Source organism: Chiloscyllium punctatum, chromosome 11 (assembly GCF_047496795.1).
Source record: "Chiloscyllium punctatum isolate Juve2018m chromosome 11, sChiPun1.3, whole genome shotgun sequence".
Lineage (NCBI taxonomy): Eukaryota > Metazoa > Chordata > Chondrichthyes > Orectolobiformes > Hemiscylliidae > Chiloscyllium > Chiloscyllium punctatum.
The window spans coordinates 32,019,035-32,040,331 of record NC_092749.1 but is presented as its reverse complement, the minus strand read 5'-3'; the positions used below and the strand labels follow the sequence as shown (position 1 = coordinate 32,040,331).

Sequence of the window (21,297 nt, the reverse complement as noted above, 5' to 3'; positions counted from 1 at the left end):
CCTCGGCACGAACCATGTAACTCAACAGCGACAGATACAAATGACTGAAGACCACTGTTTCACAAGTGGCTCATCTTCAGCAATTTGTGTTTTAGTGCCACGCTCAGACAGTAGAGTTTAGTTAGAAATTAGACACGTTGATGTTTATATTGTTTGATTTAATTTTTGTGGAATCAATTATTGGTGCTGGGTGGATGTAAATAGTTTCAGAGTTGGACATAAAAATGAGGAAAGACTATTTGGCCGAATGAACCCATGAGTAAAAATACAACATGATGGAAATGCACGGCAGATCTCTCAGTACCTGGGGGAATAAAAAAGGTTAACATTTGAAACAGGAACTTTCATCAGAACTGTGCACAAAGCGATGAAGGATTACATTGAAAATGCTAACATGTCATCCTCTATCTGATACTCACTGACCTTCTGTAAGTTTCTGCCATTTGCAGTTTTAATTTTACATTTCTCACATTTGAAGGCTTTCATTCTATCTCTATGATCAATTCTGATGAAGATTTTTACCCAAGATATTTAGCCTCCTGGGAAAAGGTGTATTCTTTTCTGGTATACAAAATACAAATACTGCAAGGGTTACTGGGAAGAACAAGATTCATCCCAAGAATAAACCGCAAAAACTAGAAAAAAGTTTTGTTAAACTCAATGTTTGCCAGTCTAGAAAGAAGTAGAATGATGGGTAACTTCATTGATATATTGAAAATATTTAGTAATTCAAAAGTAAGTTGAGAATACTCTAGTCGAAGGTTGCAATTGGAGCAAAAGACATGGATGGAGAATAGGAAATTAATTAAAAGTAAATTCAAAGCCAATACCAGGAAATACATCTTTATTTCACATTACAATTTTTTTGGTGACAATTTGTCAGGTATAATACCTGGGATAAAAATGATACAAGTGTTCAAAATATTATGGGATGACATTTCATGACTTGACTCACCTTTTCTTGCAATTTATTTACCTGAAATAAGACCAAGTTAAGAAAAAAATCCAAAATATCAATCTAAATTTTTTGTTATTGTATCCACTGTCATACCTGCCTCTGGTTTGGAATATCATGCGAAATCTCAATCACTGAACTGTTACAGTGGAGAAGAAGGCCATTTGGCCCATCAAATCTGTACTGACTCTTTGAGCAGTTTAACTTTGTGCCAACCTCTTGCCTTTTCCCCACAACATTAGATTTTTATTTCAAGAAAACCAATGTTCTCTTGAGTGCTTCATTTCAACTTGCCTTCACCACATTTCGAGACAACGCATTCTATGACCTAAATACTCACTGTGTCAAAAATGATTTTCTCAACTCACATTTGTTTCTTTTTTGAAAACACTTTCAAGCTGTACCCTCTGATTTTTTAACCTTTTACGAGTGGGAATAGTTTTTTTTTCTATCCATTCTGTCCAGAAGAAGAATCATATTGAGCTCGAACTGGTAAATCTGCTTCAATCTCCACTGATGTGGTCTGCTCTACATCGGGGACACCAAACGTAAACTCATGGATTGTTTTGCCAAGCATCTCAGCAGGGCCCACAGGTGCCGACCGAACCTCCCATCACTGCCTATTTTAATTCTCCCTCACACTCCCTTTCCAACATGACCATCCTTGGCCTCCTCCATTGCCACAACGAATCAAACTGTAAATTGGAGGAACAACACCTCATCTTCTGGCTGGGCAGCCGACAGCCGGGAGGACTCAACATCGAGTTCTCCAATTTCAAGTAACCTCCCTTCCCATCCTCTGTCTTCCATCCCAGCCCCTCCCTCTCCCTGCCATTCCTTCCAGCCACTTACCTGCTTCATCCCTCCCATCAACCAACCAGGTCGTACCCTCTACCTGTGTTCACCTATCCCCACCTGACCACACTGCCTCCCCCACCCCCCTTAATGGGCAGGTCCCCTTACACTCACCCCCCTGTCCTGAAGAAGGGTTACACCTGAAATGTTGACTTCTCCACCTCCTGATGCTGCCTGGCATTCTGTGTTCTCCCAGCCTCATGCTTGTCTACCTGAATCTCCACTGATGCTGGCAGACATGGTGAGTTTCTCCAGCACTTTGATTTCAGATGCCCCATCTGCAACATTTTGCTGTAATCTAAACTTCTTGCCTTGATTATTCTGCCCAACTACCTTGCATTATCCTACTAGAAAATGCATTCTCAGAAATCTGATAATACAAGACCCTCCCACAGAAAACTGGAGTTTTTTTTTCCTTTTATGTTTGGGAAAGTCTCAAAAAACAGGACTTTGAAACACTTTCATCACGTAAGCTTCAAGTTGTATCTGGTGGGTGATGGAAAAATGTCTTTGTTATTGTATCCTGAGCTGTAGAAAATGCGCTCTGCGCAACTAACTCTTCCTCTTATGTAACATAAAACTATGACTCATGTTTATGTGGCATAAGTTTGCCTGCAGAAATTGCCACTATTGCAACAGATCATGTCCAAAAAATTCAGAATGGTGACAAAGGTTGTTATACATAGAATCATAGATAGAGTCATAGAGATGTACAGCATGGAAACAGACCCTTCGGTCCAACCTGTCTATGCCAACCAGATATCCCAACCCAATCTAGACCCACCTGCCAGCACCCAGCTCATATCCCTCCAAACCCTTCCTATTCATATACAAATGCCTCTTAAATGTTGCAATTGTACCAGCCTCCACCACTTCTTCTGGCAGCTCATTCCATACACATACCACACTCTGTGTGAAAACATTGCCCCTTCGGTCTCTTTTATATCTTTCCCCTCTCACCCTAAACCTATGCCCTCTAGTTCTGGACTTCCCCACCTCAGGGAAAAGATTTTGCCGATTTACCCTATCCATGTCCCTCATTATTTTGTAAACTTCTATAAGGTCACCCCTTAGCCTCCGACACTCCAGGGAAAACAGCCCCAGCCTGTTCAGCCTCTCTCTATTGCTCAAATCTTCCAACACTGGCAACATACTTGTAAATCTTTTCTGAACCCTTTCAAGTTTCACAACATCTTTCCGATAGGAAGGAGACCAGAATTGCACGCAATATTCCAACAGTGGTCTAACCAATGTCCTGTACAGCTGCAACATGACCTCCCAACTCCTGTACTCAATACTCTGATCAATAAAGGAAAGCATACCAAATGCCTTCTTCACTATCCTATCTACTTGCAACTCCACTTTCAAGGAGCAATGAACCTGCACTCCAAGGTCTCTGTTTAGCAACACTCCCCAGGAACTTACCATTAAGTGTATAAGTCCTGCTAAGATTTGCTTTTCCAAAATGCAGCACCTCGCATTTATCTGAATTAAACTCCATCTGCCACTTCTCTGCCCATTGGCCCATCTGATCAAGATTCTGTAGTAATCTGAGATAACCCTCTTTGCTGTCCACTACACCTCCAATTTTGGTGTTATCTGCAAACTTACTAACTGTACCTCTTATGCTCCCATCTAAATCATTTACGCAAATTACAAAAAGTAGAGGACCCAGCACCGATCCTTGTGGCACTCCACTGGTCACAGGCCTCCAGTCTGAAAAACAACCCTCCACCACCACCCTCTGTCTTTTACCATTGAGCTAGTTCTGTATCCAAATGTCCCTGTATTCCGTGAGATCTAACCTTGCTAATCAGTCTCCCATGGGGAACCTTGTTGGATGCCTTACTGAAGTCTATATAGATCACATCTACCGCTCTGCCCTCATTAATCCTCTTTATTACTTACTCAAAAAACTCAATCAAGTTTGTGAGACATGAGTTCCCATGCACAAAGCCATGTTGACTTTCCCTAATCAGTCCTTGCCTTTCCAAATACATGTACATCCTGTCCCTCAGGATTCCCTCCAACAACTTGCCTGCCACTGAAGTCAGGCTCACCAGTCTATAGTTCCCTAGCTTGTCTTTACCGCCCTTCTTAAACAGTGACACCATGTTAGCCAACCTCCAATCTTCTAGCACCTTACCTATGACTATCCATGATACAAATATCTCAGCAAGAGGCCCAGCAATCACTTCTCTAGCTTCCCACAGAGTTCTCGGGTACACCTGATCAGGTCCTGGGGATTTATCCACCTTTACCCTTTTCAAGATATCCAGCACTTCTCCCTCTGTAATATGGACATTTTGCAAGATGTCACCAACTATTTCCCCACAGTCTATATCCTTTTCCACAGTAAATGCTCATTTAGATCATTTAGTATCTCCCCCATTTTCTGTGACTCCACACAAAGGCCACCTTGCTGATCTTTGAGGGGCGCTATTCTCTCCTTTTGTCCTTGATGTATTTGTAAAAATCCTTTGCCAAAGCTATCTCATGTCCCCTTTTTGCCCTCCTGATTTCCCTCTTAAGTATACTCGTACTTCCTTTATGCTCTTCTAAGGATTCACTCGATCTATCCTGTCTATACCTCATATATGCTTCATCTTTTTCTTAACCAAACCCTCAATTTCTTTAGTCATCCAACATTCCCTATACCAACCAGCCTTCCCTTTCACCCTAACAGGAATATACTTTCTCTGGGTTCTCATTATCTCATTTCTGAAGGCTTCCCATTTTCCAGCAGTCCCTTTACCTGTGAACATCTGCCCCCAATCAGCTTTCCAAAGTTCTTGCCTAATACCATCAAAATTGGCCTTTCTCCAATTTAGAACTTCAACTTTTAGATCTGGTCCATCCTTTTCCATCATTTTTTAAAATCTAATAGAATTATAGTCGCTGCCCCCAAAGTGCTCCCCCACTGACACCTCAGTCACCTGCCCTGCCTTATTTCCCATTTTTAAACAAGTAAATATATTTTTGTCACCTTTCAAAATATAACATTGAGCACAATAACCTCTTAATTGTATTCAATGATAATTTCAATTAAACAGCTTGAACTGTAATCTTTGTCGGAATAATTTATTATTAGGTTACTGATAGAAAGCAGAAGTCATCACTTAAAAGTAAAGTGCATTCTGTTATATTGTCATGTTATCCTATTTTTACAACATGAAATTCACTCACAGTTACTTACCTCTTCTAACCTTGCCTTGAGTTTTAAAACTACTAGGTAAAAATAGGCTGACCTCATATTTCATGTTGAATTATTGACATTCTTGGTTCAGTAATAGCACATTTGCTTGTGAGTCAGCAGGTTGTATGTTTCAGCCATACTCCAAAGACGAGATCACTTAATCTAAGGTGACATTTCAGTGTGTTCCTCAGGAAATGTTGCATTGGTAAAAGTACCACTCTCTGGATGAGATGTTAAACTGAGGGCCTCTCAGGCGAATGGAAATGAAGAACCAGGGAGTTAGTTTGGTTGAAAGGTTTAAAGATGAATCTGTTGTGAAGAATGGGATAAGTAGACACCTGATCTGATTGGGCATAATCTGCGTCGATTTGCAAATAGGAAATGATGTGTGACAAACATCATTTTGGAGCTTTTTGCACATGTCACTGACAAAATTGATGAAGGAGAGCTGATGGGTGTAGTATATTTAGATTTTGAGAATGCTTTTGATAAAATTCCCCACAGTTAGAAAAATTAGTTCATTCTCCGTGTGCCTCCATGGGTTTCCTCCGGGTGCTCCGGTTTCCTCCCACAGTCCAAAGATGTGCAGGTTAGGTGGATTGGCCATGCTAAATTGCCTGTACTGTCCAGGAATGTGTGGGGTAGAGGGATTAACCATGGTTAATGGGGAGTTACAGGGACAGGGTCTAAATGGGATGCTATTTGGAGGGGTAGTATGGACTCGATGAACCAAATGGCTTCTATTTGCTTTATAGGGATTCTGTGATTTAATGGTTCGATGATTCTAAAGCACATGGGATAAGAGAAAAATGTACTGGTATGGCTTATCATTGGCTAACAGACAGTAGGAATAAATGGGTCACTCCCGCACTGGTAGTGACTAGTAATACCACAAGGATCAGTATTTTGACCCAGCTGTTCAGAATATAGATCAATGATTTCGATGCGGAGACCAAATGCAATATTTCCAAATTTGCAGATGATACAAAGCTAAATGGGAATCTGTAGTGTAAGGAAGACGTAAAGAGGCCTCAGGAGGATTTAGACATGTTTACACAGGTAAGGTGGCATAGATGCAGGTAAAATGGTTGGTGAGTCTAGTAGCAGGGAGCGCAATTTAAAAATAAAAGGGATACCCCATACATCAAAGATAAGGAGTTTTTTTTTTACGTGAATTGAGATAATTGGAATTCTCAGCCACAGAGAGCTGTGGAGGCTTAGTGTCTGATAATGCTTATGGCAGAAACTGATAGCTTTGGCAGGGCATACCAGGGTTATGGAATTAGGGTTGATAAAAGGCATTGAGGTGTTTGATAAGCTGTGATTGCATTGAATAGTGGGGCAGGCTTGACAGGCTGAATGGCCTACTCCTGTTCCTCTGAATAGATATCTCTCAAACAATGCTGTTGACTCATTCTGCCAATTGATGTTGATGGGACCTTGATGCAGGCAAATCAGTTGCCAAGTTTCTCTATATTAAAATAATGAAACTATTCTAAAAATTCAGTCCCTACCACTCTAACCACCCATGATTTGGACAGGCAGATACCTGTATTAGATACACAATTTGTCAGTACCCAAGGAATCAATTACAAAGACATCTGTTATAAAATATTGAGCATGCCAAATATTTTGGACAGTTCTGACATAAGTACTGAACCTGTACATAAATGAATTAAAACCTCTTAATTTCAGCCAAAGTCAAACCTTCAAGCAATTTTACTCAGCTGTTTACACCTCAGTCTTCTGTGCTGTACTGATTTAAAAGGTTCTGCTTATTTCAGGCTGTTTCAATCAGCTGTTCATGTTAAACTACAATTACCCTGGCGATGAATTCTTAATAGGACAACTACAGGAGGTGAGCCTGTTGCTAAATAGAGATCAAATGATTTGTTTTCGAAATCTGTTGCTTATTTACTTCATTGGTTTTAAAGAATGATGGAACAGAAGAAATAGGGGCAGGAGTTGTCCAATCAAATGATCAACTTAGCTATTCAACGAAATAAAGATTGATTTGCTGCAGGCCTCAACTCTTCTTTCGTTGCAGCTCATCATGACTCACAAACCTACAATGTTTCAAAATTCTGCTTACCTCCTCTTTAAATACTTTGACTGATCTAACCTCCACAACTCTCCAGGATGGAGAATTCCAGACATTTATTACCCCCTAGGAAAAGAAAAATTGCATCTCAATTTTAAATGAGAGTCCCCTTATTCTGTAACTGTGACCCCCACTTTGAGAATTAGTGGAAACATCTTCTCAACATCTACCTGTCAAGACCCCTCAGATCTTACACGATTCAAAACATGATCACCCCTCATTCTTCTAAATTTTAATGAATAAAGGCTGAACCTGTTTAGCTGTTCTTGATAAGTCAATCCCTTCATTCCAGAAATCAGTCTAGTTAACTACTTTTGAACTGCCTCCAATGCCAATATATTCCTTCTTAAATATGGGGATCAAAATGGGACACAATTCTCGAGGTGTGGCCCCACCAATACCTTATACAGCTGTAGCACCATGTCGCTATTTTTATACGCAAACCCATTGCAATAAGGGCTAAAATTCCATTTACGTTATTAATTACTCACTGCACCTGTATGTTAAGTTTTTGAGTTTAAGGCGCAAGAACACCCAGATCCCTCTACTTTTCACTTCTTTAAAGAGTCATTTAAAAAATAGCCTGCCTTTTGATTCTTACCATTTGGTTTACAGCGGTCAAATTCTGTTAACAACAATATGCCTGCGATGAAGCATGTACACTGCATCAAATTACATGACAACATAAGAAACAATTCGAACTCTCGATGGACTGTATTTCACTGGCTGTGAAGCTCGTCAAATGCATAATCTTCTTACTTTAAACTCTCTTAATACCTTATGCTGAGGTTCCGGCATAGAAGATTATGGAATTAGAGGCATGGTTTACGAACAGATTCAAGTCCTACTAAAGAGAGTGTTTGGAAACAATATAATGCGTTAAGTGAGACAGAGTAATTCCAGTAAGTATTTGTGGATTACTCTCTATACAGTTTATGCTTACAAGGCTGTTTCTTTGCTTATTTACAGACATCCTTCAAGTGTTTCCTGCCTACAGCAGAAGAACAAGGAAAGATTAATAGAAACAGCTGGATTTTTGCAGAGAAAAATAACAGTGAGGCTATCAGTATTTACTATAATTAAAGCATGTTTCAAAACTGCTGGGTTGCTTATCTGACATCTAGTATTGGCTAAGTAAACACAGAGATTTCCTCCAGCTAAATACTGGGAAGACCAAAGCCATTACAAATATGCAAATTAGGAGCAGATATAGGACATTCAGTTTGACCCAACATTCAATAATACAATGCCTGTGACCCAAATTCTCTAATCCTAACCCTATCCTATCTGCTCCTGATAGCCTTTGATTGCATTGCCTCACAAAATTTTATCTGTGTCTTAAAAATATTCAATGACCCTGTCTTCATCACTGAGAGAGACAGAGTTCCAAAGGTGCACATGAATCTCGGAAAAATAATTCTCCATATCACTTTCCAGAAGGGTAACTTTAACATTAAACAGTAATTCCAAGTTCTGGACTCATCCACATCGTTTCTACATCCATGTTGTCAAGGCATTTAGGATTTTATAAATTGAATTAAGGGCTACGGGGAGAATGCGGGTAAGTGGAGTTGAAATGCCCATCAGCCATGATTGAATGGCGGAGTGGACTCGATGGGCCGAATGGCCTTACTTCCACTCCTATGTCTTATGGTTTTTTATGGTCTTATGGAATCATGTCACTGCTCCCTCATCTGAACACTCATGAAAAGAAGTCCAACCTTTCCTCACATGACACAATATTGGAAGGATGTCACACAACTTGAAAGGGTTCAGAAAAGATTTATGAGGATGATGCCTAGGTTGGAGGGTTTCAGCCAAAGGGAGAGGCTAATTAGGCCACAGCTGTTTTCCCTGACTAAGGAGTGACCTTATAGAGGTTTATAAAATCATGAGGGGCATAGATAGGATAAATAGACAAAGTCTTTTCCCTGAGTGGGGGGGTCTAGAACTAGAGGGCATAGGTTTAGGGTGAGAGGGGAAAGATAAAAAAGGGGCCTAGGGGGAATGTTTCCACGCAGAGGATGATGTATGTATGGAATGAGCTGCCAGAGGAAGTGGTAGAGCCTGGTACAATTGCAGTATTTAAAAGGCATCTGCATGGGTATATGAATAGGAAGGATTTAGAGGGATATGGGCCATAGGGAGGTTATTGTGCAGTGTTGAAGCACATGGTGTGAGGAGTAACATACAAACATGGATAGAAGCTCGGCAGAAAACGAGACTAAGCAAAATTAGGTCTTCTTCTGATTGGCAGGATGTGACTTGTGGGCTCCTGCAGGGATCTGTGCTTGGCCTCATGTTTTGTAATTTATATCAATTTATTGACATGAGGTGAGGAAAGGCATGTTAGTTAATTTTGCAGTTGAATCTAAGATGGGTAGGAAGATATGTTGTAAACAGTACATAGGATGATTGTAAATTAAACGTGGTAGGTTGGGTGAGTGGGCAGCAATCTGGCGGTTGGAGTATATGGGAAATGGGACTAGATTCGGTTCAGATATATGGTCAGCATGGACGGGTTGGACCGAAGAGTCTGTATCTGTGCTGTACATCTCTATGACTCTATGACTTGATGACAACCTGCTCAATCCAGGTATCAATTCAGTAAACCTCCTTTGAATTGTTTCCAATGCATTTACATGATTCTTTAAATTGGGAGACCAAAACTGCACACAGTATTCAGAATGTGGTCTCACCAATGCCCTAAATAGTGAAAGCATAAAATCCTCACTTTCATGTTCAATTTCTGTCTGAACAAAATATAGCATCCCAATGACCTTCCTAATTACTTGCTGTGCCTGCGAACTAACATTTTGAGTCATGAACGAGAACACCTAAATCCCTATACACCTCAGATTTCTGCAGTTGTTCTCTATTTAAGCAATATTTCTTTTTTTGACATTCTTACTATCAATGTGAACAATTTAACAATTTCTGACATTATACTCCAATTGCCAGATTGCTGCCCACTCACCCAACCTACCACATTTAATTTACAATCACCCTATGTACTGTTTACAACATATCTTCCTACCCATCTTCTATTCATCTGCAAAATTAACTAACATGTCTTTCCTCACCTCATGTCAATAAATTGATATAAATTACAAAACATGAGGCCAAGCACAGATCCCTGCAGAAGCCCACAAGTCACATCCTGCCAATCAGAAGACCTAATTTTGCATAGTCTCAATTTTCTGCCAAGCTTCTATCCATGTTTGTATGTTACACCTCACACCATGTGCTTCAAGACTGCACAATAACCTTCCTATGGCAACTTGTCAAATATATTCTGGAAATTCAAGTACAGTATGCAAATACATTTCCCTTTATCCCACAATGCATATTATTCCTGCAAACGAGTATAATAAATTGGTTAAATAACATTCCCCTTTCACAACACCATGCTGGTATGAATTTTTCCAAATACCCGGCTATCACCTGCTTTCTGATTGATTCTAACACCTTTCCCATGACAGACATCGAACGAACTGACCTCCAGTTTGCTGTTTTCTGTCTTCTTTCCTTCTTAAACAGAGACCTTCGATTTGTTATTTTCTCTTTCCAGATGCCAATAGGGAACTGAGTACCTGCCAATGAGCAACACCATCCCCCACTTGGGGGCAAACATGCTGGGGTATACTTTTCAGGCTCCTTGAACGGTGTGACTCTGACCTGCAATGGTTGAATACTATTAATTGATCCTTAATGTTCCCAACTGGTGGCACAGAAGGAAGGCCATCCATTTGATCCCCTTGATTTAATTTTGGCAGAGGTGGGATAGGGATTAGATCCCCCACCTGCTATTAATGAACCAAGTAAATGCATCGCCATCCTCAAACCTGTCATGAAGGAGTGCATTACCTTCACCCTTGGTGTGGGGCTTGGGGGAGGTGGTCAAAGAGGCGGATTAAATAAAAGATGCTATGTCATGGAATAAGTAAAGGAGGAGGCAGCAGAAAGTGACCCATTGGCTGCCACAGTTCAGTAACATGGCTCATCACCAGCATCTAAACACAAGTAGGGAATTGCAGTAAAAGCTCGCGAACCAGTAATGTCCCTGTCCCAAGGATAAGTAAGGAAAATCCTAAAAAACAATTCATGTATTTTCAGCTGTAATCATTGTAGTTTCTAAGGAAACACAGCAGACAATTTTTGCTCATTTAGATTCCATGAACAGTAATGAGATAAATGATCAGTTTAATAGGTTCTGATAGTGTTGTCTGAAAAATAAATTTTGACTGATACACTGAGAAACCAAGTAAATGCAACCCCATATCCTTTTGGAAATATTGGAAAGCTCTCTATATATTGAACTGTATTTCCAAAAGATGGATAAAAAGCAATAGACTTCTCATTATCGGTATAAAGTTATGACAAACTGGAGCAATGAGAAAATAATGAGGTAAGTGGTAATAAAAAGGAAAAAAACTAAGAGGACATTGGGAAAAAAAATGTTTTTTAAAAGATTCAAATAGGAATCAGCCCACAGATAATTTTTATTATGTTTTTGTATGAGAGCTCTAAGCAGAAATTGATTTCTGCATGACTGTTTTCAAAACATTTTAATTGCTGGCTTACATAGGCAAACTTACTAGAAGGAAAGGAATATAAAATTATTGAGATTGCTTGCAAAGCCTGATCAAATATTTTTGCTTCAACTGGTGTAACTTAAGACAACAGTGAAGTCCATAAATAAATTTACTTCTGAAAACAGATGAATTTTTAACAGTTTACTAAGCCTCCTTTGCTCTCCTTCTGATGAGGGTCAACTTGGGGATTATTCTGGATAAAGGACGTTCATTGTGAATGTGAACAACTGCATTATAAACAACAGAGTTATTGGAGAATATTAATTTTGAATGTGTGTAATTTGCCTTTGTGTTTGGGGAAGGTGGAAGGGACAATTAGGAATGTTTGCCAATTTGCCCTTTTGTTTGTATAGGACAGGGAGGGGTACTGGTGGGGCTGGGGGGACAGAGTGCCATATTTAATATAAACATTATTCAGTTTATAGCTGTCTGATTAGATTAATAATAACACCCTTCTCGATGCAGCAGATCTGCAAAATATTTTTCTACAGAGACTAATGGTGACTTTTACACATAGGGTCAGCCATAAAAGTAAAATGTGAACCATGTCTTCTGATGTATTTTCAGAGTCTGGAGCAATTTTCATCCAATGAGCTTTTTGTAACAAAAGTTTTCATTGTTTACTCTTTCATCAATTTCCTTCTTAGTGAGTGTGGAGTATAATGCTTATTCAGGGCAGTGCTTCTGCAGTGCTCCAGCTAAGACCACATACATGCAAAAGGAAACAAAGATTGCATCCTGTGCCATAAACCTTCTGAGAGTCATAGAGACATAGAGATGTACGGCATGGAAACAGACCCTTCAGTGCAACCTGTCCATGCTGACTAGTTATCCCCAATAAATCTAGTCCTACTTGCCAGCATTTAGCCCATATCCTTCTAATCCCTTCCTTTTCATATACCCATCCAGATGTCTTTTAGATGTTGCAATTGTACCAACCTCCACCACTTCCTCTGGCAGCTCATTCCGTACACGCACTACCTTCTGCCTGAAAAAGTTGCCCCTTAGGTCCCTTTTAAATCTTTCCCTTCCCATCATAAAGCTATACCCTCTGGTTTTGGACACCCCCCACCCCGGGGAAAACACTCTATCCATGTCCTTGAAGATTTTATAAAGTGACCCCTCAGCTTCTGATGCTCCAGGGAAAATAGCCCCAGTCTATTCAGCCTCTCCTATTGCTTAAATCCTCCAACCCTGGCAACATCCTTATAAATCTTTTCCAAACCTTTTCAAGTTTCACAACATCCTTCCTATACAGCTGCACTTGACCTCCTAACTCCTATACTCAATGCACCGACCCATAAAGGCGAGCATACCAAACGCCTTCTTCACTATTTTATATACCTGAGATTCCACTTTCAAGGAACAATGACCCTGCACACAAAGGCTTCTTTGTTCAACAATACTCCCCTGGCAAATCATTTGGCCATTGGGCTATTCAATGATTGCCTCGTTTTTTTAATCACTCTATAATTTCTCTTCGGTTACTTTGGAACCCAGACTACCTTCTCAGAGTAACCATACAGTGTCAGATCCTGTATAAAAAGATGGCCACATGAGATGGTCTCCAGATTACTGGCAGCACCAACATTGGATTATGAAGATTAGATTACAGTGTGGAAACAGGCCCTTCGGCCCAACAAGTCCACACTGACCCGCTGAAGCGCAACTCACCCATACCCTAACACTACGGGCAATTTAGCATGGCCAATTCACCTGACCTGCACATCTTTGGATTGTGGGAGGAAACCAGAGCACCCGGAGGAAATCCACGCAGACACGGGGAGAATGTGCAAACTCCACACAGTCAGTCGCCTGAGGCGGGAATTGAACCCGGGTCTCTGGCACTGTGAGGCAGCAGTGCCATTCATGTTATCATTACGCCTTTCCATGAGGCTTGCTGTATTATTGGTTATATGTGCTGGTTTTCATGACTTCTGACTTCAATCTTTAATACAGAAAGTATGAGGCTATGAACAGTCACAGTGTGTAAGCTATATCATACAGACACCACTCCCCCCAGCCCATTTTATTATTCCTGTGCAGCTGCAAGTTACTCAATATTCATAGTCTGCCAAGAAACATACTACTCATTAGCAAAAGCTGATTGTTTAGTTTTATCTGTCCCTGCAAATTCATTGCATCCATCACCTTTAAAGCATTGAGGTATTATAATTATATTTAATTGTATTGATTATTGGTCTCTGGACTTCGGGTGATATGTCTTCTCTGGAAGAAGTCTTCCAGTCTGTGTCAATACCTAGCAGTATAAACTGTTGTCCTCTGCTGCATGAAGGTTACTCCAATTCTTGTCACACTGGCATAATGCTGTAGGGTGACTTCATTGTTGACATCATAGTACTGAGGTGTTGACATCATCAGTTGTTTGAAGTGAGTGAAAGCTGCTTCTTGTCTTATGCCTCAATGTCAATGAATATCCTTTGCAGTGAGCTCCCAGATAGCTTCACAAATTCGGCAAAACCTTTGTTACATACTCACAAATCTGACAAACTGAAGCACCAGCTTCATATCTTTTGGTTGCTGCATCTCTGCTGTAGCTGTCATCTTATCGTGATCAGAGAAAAAACCTTTTTGTTATCAATATACGACCTATGTACTTGACTCAGGCATCTTCAGGACCTCTTCTGTACGACATCCTCAGGAGAATTCATACTCTCAACAAACAGTATTTCAACTCCATCTCAAACATCAAAAACTGTAAGTACAACAAACTTTTATCTACCCACCTCCATAACCAGCACTCCTCAAACATTCCAGTACATTCCCCTGGCCTCTGGAACTGCTCGGACGTCATTAGCCATGTGGCTGATGCAGCTGCCACCCCCACACTGATTGATGATGTCACTTCTGCCCCCATCATGGCCACTCCCACAGCCACTTCCACCCCTCACAATTCCTCATGCACCACACGTGACATCACTTCCACCCCTCCCATCATCGCTGATGTCACACGCTCAGTGATTTCCGGCCCCCTACTGCCGTGTTTGTCACCACTTCTGCCCCCACCAATGCCACTCACCAGCATTCTGCTGACACGCCCCCACAGATCCCACTGTCACCATCCCCGCCCCCCAGAACCCTGAGGGGAACACCAACCCTGCTCGTGACTCCATCCCCATTTGCCCCACCACCACACCCACCCCAGTTACAAGCTCCACCCCCACTCCCAGCTCCACACCCACACCAGATCCCAGCTCCCAGCCCTGCCGAGTTTTCACCATCCCTCCAGACCTTCCCCTCACTGAGGACAAACAATCAGTCCTCAGCAAAGGACGAACGATCAGTCCTCAGCAAAGGACTCACCTTCATCACTCTCCATCCACGCATCAATGAATTTAATACACACCGTGACGTTGAACAATTCTTCCGCTGCCTCCGCCTCCGAGCTTACTTTCACAATCAGGACTCCCGCCCACCTTCCGAGGACCCCTTCGCCCACCTCCAACACACTGCATCCACCTGGACACCCTGCGCTGGCCTATGACCCGCCCTCGACCTCTTCATTTCCAACTGCCTCCGGAACATTAACCTACCTACCCCACCACCCCCACTCCAACCTTTCACCCTCAACGTGCAGCCCTCCAATCCCGCTGCTTCAATCCTGACCTCACCATTAAGCCAGCGGATAAAGGGGGTGCAGTGGTAGTCTGGCGCACTGACCTCTACACCGTTGAAGCGCCAACTCGAGGACACCTCTTCCTACTGCCCCCTCGACCATGACCCCACCCCCCATCACCAAACCATCATCTCCAAGACCATACAGAACCTCATCACCTCAGGAGATCTCCCACCCACAGCTTCCAACCTCATAGTCCGGGAACCCCACACTGCCCGGTTCTACCTCCTTCCCAAGATCCACAAGCCTGACCACCCTGGTCGACCCATTGTCTCAACATGCTCCTGCCCCACTGAACTCATCTCTACCTCCCTTGACACTGTCCTATCCCCCCTAGTCCAGGAACTCCCCACATATGTTCGAGACACCACCCAGGCCCTCCACCTCCTCCAAGACTTCCGTTTCCCCTGCCCCCAATGCCTCATCTTCACCATGGATATTCAATCCCTCTACACCTCCATCCGCCATGACCAGGGCCTCCAAGCCCTCCGTTTCTTCCTCTCCCGAAGTCCCCAACAGTACCCTTCCACCAACACTCTCATTCGTTTGGCCGAACTGGTCCTCACCCTTAACAATTTCTCCCCTGAATCCTCCCACTTCCTCCAGACCAAAGGGGTAGCCATGGGCACCCGTATGGGCCCCAGCTATGCCTGTCTCTTTGTTGGCTACGTAGAGCAGTTGATCTTCCGTAATTACACCGGCACCACTCCCCACCTCTTCCTCCGCTACATTGATGACTGCATTGGCGCCACCTCGTGCTCTCGTGAGGAGGTTGAGCAATTCATCAACTTCACCAACTCATTCCACCCTGACCTTAAATTTACCTGGACCATCTCTCTCACCTTCCTCCCCTTCCTGGACCTCTCCATCTCCATTAATGACGACCAACTTGATACCGACATTTTTTACAAACCCACCGACTCCCACAGCTACCTGGATTACACCTCTTCCCACCCTACCTCCTGCAAAAATGCCACCCCGTATTTCCAATTCCTCCGCCTCCGCCGTATCTGCTCCCAGGAGGACCAGTTCCACCACAAAATACACCAGATGGCCTCCTTCTTTAGAGACCGCAATATCCCTTCCCACCTGGTTAAAGATGCCCTCCAACGCATCTCGTCCACATCCCGCACCTCCACCCTCAGACCCCATCCCTCCAACCATAACAAGGACAGAACTCCCCTGGTGCTCACCTTCCACCCTACCAACCTTCGCATAAACCAAATTACCCGCCGACATTTCCGCCACCTCCAAAAAGACCCACCACCAGGGATATATTTCCCTCCCTACCCCTTTCCGCCTTCCGCAAAGACCGTTCCCTCCGTGACTACCTGGTCAGGTCCACGCCCCCTACAACCCACCCTCTCATCCTGGCACCTTCCCCTGCCACCGCAGGAATTGCAAAACCTGCGCCCACACCTCCTCCCTCACCTCCAACCAAGGCCCTAAAGGAGCCTTCCACATCCATCAACGTTTTACCTGCACATCCACCAATATCATTTATTGTATCCGTTGCTCCCGATGGGGTCTCCTCTACACTGGGGAGACTGGGCACCTCCTAGCAGAGCGCTTTAGGGAACATCTCTGGGACACCCATACCAATCAACCACACCACCCTGTGGCCCAAAATGTCAACTCTCCCTCCCACTCTGCCGAGGACATGGAGGTCCTGGGTCTCCTTCACCGCCGCACCTTCACCACCAGACGCCTGGAGGAAGAATGCCTCATCTTTCGCCTCAGAACACTTCAACCCCAGGGCATCAATGTGGACTTCAACAGTTTCCTCATTTCCCCTTCCCCCACCTCACCCAAGTTCTAAACTTCCAGCTCAGCACTGTCCCCATGACGTGTCCTACCTGCCTATCTTCTTTTCCACCTATCCACTCCACCCTCCCCCCTTCCGACCTATCACTTTCATCCCCTCCCCCACTCACCTATTGTACTCTATGCTACTTTCTCCCCACCCTCACCCTCCTCTCACTTATCTCTCCACCCTTCAGGCTCTCTGCCTGTATTCCTGCTGAAGGGCTTTTGCCCGAAACGTTGATTTTACTGCTCCTCGGATGCTGCCTGAACTGGTGTGCTCTTCCAGCACCACTCTAATCCCATCTGCAATTACATTTTGTCTTGTTCAGGATGAGGTTCATCTGATGAGTTCTTTATCACAGTCCCGCGAGGTTCAATTTGTGGTTGATAATGGCTTCTTCCATCATGTCTACACACTTATAAACTAGCCGATCTCCACCAACACTTGCATTCCTCGACGAGTGCTGACTATCTCATATTGTCTGCATTGATACTCGAGCAGAGAAGTGAAAATGCCAAAGCCTGCCCAACCATTTTATCTCCCAGATGAGACTAGCGCACAGGTTGCAGTCAGAAAACTGCTGCTTTCAAACAATTTCACTTGCCAATATCCGTCTTGCGCATCTAGGTTTGTAAAGGTTTTTATCTTTACAATTCATGACAATATTTCCCCTATGGTTGGCATTGAGTTTTGAGATCTCCTCAAAGCTTTATTGAAATCCCTTTGTACCTACAAATATTCTTAGCTTTCTCAACCTTTTTCATTGCTACCATGTTGCTAATCAAACTATTCGGATTTCTTAATTATTCCTTCTTTTCAAGTCCTCTGTCCGGAATCTCTCTACAACACATACAGACTCCGTCCCACATGGTCATTTATGTTGAAATGATATTCATCAGGAAGACATTCAAACATTGTAAAACCAGCACTGCAATGTTATGGGATCTCTTCAGCTTGATGCTCTGTGAAACATAACAAATCTCTTCTGGTACATATAGGATTATCAGTCCAAGCTTTGGATTTGTTTCAGTTGAGATAAGTGGATTTTCCCTAGCATCTACTATCTCGATCTCCATCTCTTCATTCCCGTCATTGTATTGAGTTCTCAGTTTTGTTTGTCCGCTCGAGATGAATATCATTGCATTGCATAGCCTCAATTTTACCTTCAATGGCATCATTTTTGGACCATCACACTTCACATAGCTTCACTTCGTGAAACTCATAATGTTGTACAAATTACTGGGATCTATCTGACATTATATTCACTTGGTGTTCTCATGCAGTCATCATCCTGACAATCATAAACCACTTATCACCTCAAGATTGGACTGAGTCAATCCTGTTCTACAATATAAAGGGATTCATCAATCAATTTCTGTCATTTTTACAGAAGCTACCTTTACAGACTTGCTTTGCTCCTTTCCAGCACTTACAGGCAAAGTTTCTTTAGTATCTTGCAGCTCAAACTCTGCTGTCTCTATGTTGAGCTTTTTGCTGACCCTTTGTGAAATACATCTTCCTTTTTTTTTGTTAGGCCTGGACTGTCTCACAGAATAGCACAAAGCCTCAGAAATTCTTCCACTATTGCTTTCTAGCTGATAATTGACAACCACAGAGCTTCAGCATGAGTTGTCAGCTTTCTTGAGAGTACATTTCGCTTTTCTCACCAGACATGTTCTCAACCTGGATGTCCCATCGCTGAGATAATCTTATTTTTGATATGACCATCTTTTAGTTGCCCAGACTCTCAAGGTTCGACAAGACGTTGCAGTCAAGTCACTGACTGATAAATACTCTCTATCACCTCTTGAGCTTTACAGTTTATAAAGAACATCAGTGAAAAATTTCATACCATCTTCAAGGTCTTCAAGATTCCTCCAGTCAGGCTTTTGTCTGCTCCTCAGTGATGTTCAGGGTGTACAGAAACATAATCATAGGAAGTAGCAGCAGGAGTAGGATATTTGGCCCTTTGAACCTGCTCTACTATTCAATATGATCATGGCTGATCATTTCATTCGTGTTTTATTCCCAAACCCTTTGATTCCTTTATTACTAAGAATCATATCTGACTCCTCTTGAAAACAATAACACTTTCAATATAATTCAGGCACTCTTTCTCGAGCTACTCTTTACTTTTCATTAGATTAGATTCAATTCCCTACAGTGTGGAAACAGGCCCTTCAGCCCAACAAGTCCACACCGACTCTCCAAAGGTTAACCCACCCAGATCCATTTCCCTCTGACTGATGCAGCTAACACTATGGACAATTTAGCATGGCCAGTTCACCTGACCTGCACATCTTTGGACTGTGGGAGGAAACCAAAGCACCCGGAGGAAACCCACGCAGACACGGGGAGAATGTGCAAACTCCACACAGACAGTCACCCAAGGCTGGAATTGTAGCTGGGACGCTGGTGCTGTGAGGCAGCAGTGCTAACCACTGAGCCATTGTGCCGCCCAAAACTCCATTTTTGTAATTACTGGCATTTCAACTGACCTGGACATTTTTGGATTGTGGGAGGAAACTGGAGCACCCAGAGGAAACCCATGCAGTCAATGCAAACTCCACAGAGACAGTCGCCTGAAGTGGGAATTGAACCCATTTCGTTGGTGCAACAAAGGAGCAGTACTAACTTGTTACCCTTATTTGTTCTGATTTTCTATTTACCTATGTGGCTACCTCACAATGTCCCATTGAGACTGAAAGAAGTTCCAACCTTGCCTCAAATCACTTTGCAGGGACTGAAACATTCCAAACCATACTGACACAATCAGCACAAATTTGTGACTAGAGTTTTTAATTATTTGTGTTTCTTACAGTATCTGGCTTAATTACAGCTCTTAAAATGCACACAATTTCAACTGCACACTCCTGACACCATATTCTACATGGAGACTTTAATGGCTTCTGCTATCATGCCTCAATACAGAATGCAATAATATCAGAGGTGACAATGACTGGTAAGTTACAGTGTACAAATGCATTTATCCAAACCTTTGTTTCAAAACGCGTACGAAGAATCAAAGTTCACACATCTTTATGCTTAGTAATTTGCATTTTAAATTCTGCATTAGATTACTTCATTTCTTACATGGTTAGTCAGCCTGGTTGATCATCACATAAATATAAGAATGTGTAAATCAATAGATTTCTCCCCAAAACAAAAAGACATATTCATAGAGTAAGATATGAAGCAATGGTAATGTCCCTATGTTTGAGGTAGGAGGCCCAGGTTCAAATATTAACTGCTCCAGAGTGTGTAATAACATTACTGAATATGTTGATTAGATAATATTCACAGACAATGAGTGAATGAACCTGTCTCCATGACAATAGGGAATTTGCCTGCCTGCCTGTTTCTCAGCTGGGTGTTAGCCAGGAAGGATTGATTAGAAAAAGCAAAAGTAAAAATACTTAGAAAGCTGAATGGGAGAAAAGAGTAATTCAGCACGTGAAAAAAATTCTTTGGAGTGGTTAAAGCATGCTGAGGGTGTTAGAAATACACAGGAATACATAAATAACTTTCAAAGGAAACTATCAGTCCAGGAAATCAGTACAGCAAATCAGCTTCCAGAAGTGAAAGAAGAATAATATTTTGGGTCTTGAATAATGTGTCATTTAGTGCCAGGGTTGCAAATAGAACTGCTGTACTGTAGCTCCTGGCAAGTCAAATTGTTTTACTAGTTTACAATGACAGAAATCTTGCACTACAGAATACACAACCTGTTAATCTGCTGTAAGAATAACAGGAAACGCTGAAAATATGGAGAAGGTCGAGCAGTTTCTGTGGGAATATAAACAGAGCTAACATTTCATGCTGGTAATTCTCCTGTCATCAGTGCTGAAATGTTAAATTGGGTTTCACTCCACTAATTCTGCCAGGTCTGCTGAATATTTCTGGTCTTTTCTGTTTTATTTCAGATTTTTAGCATCCCCAATATCTTGTCAAAAGAAGGCAAGAAGTCAATGTTTTTTTTTTACCTTGCACTCGTCAGCACTGAGATACAAGATTTGAAAAAAGAGAACACCAATTTATGCAGCATGAGAAGAGGGTGACAATTGGTTGGATCATAGTTGACAGGGAGATGCACAAGTAAGTGTTAAGATTAGATTAGATTAGATTAGATTACTTACAGTGTGGAAACAGGC

At 42.2% G+C, this 21,297-nt stretch overlaps 1 protein-coding gene across 1 annotated transcript in view; it reads right to left on the bottom strand.

The window, feature by feature from the left end:
* Positions 1-21,297, bottom strand: part of LOC140482871 (ALK tyrosine kinase receptor-like) — a 1,059,465-nt gene that overhangs the window by 369,473 nt on the left and 668,695 nt on the right. The window lies entirely within an intron of this gene.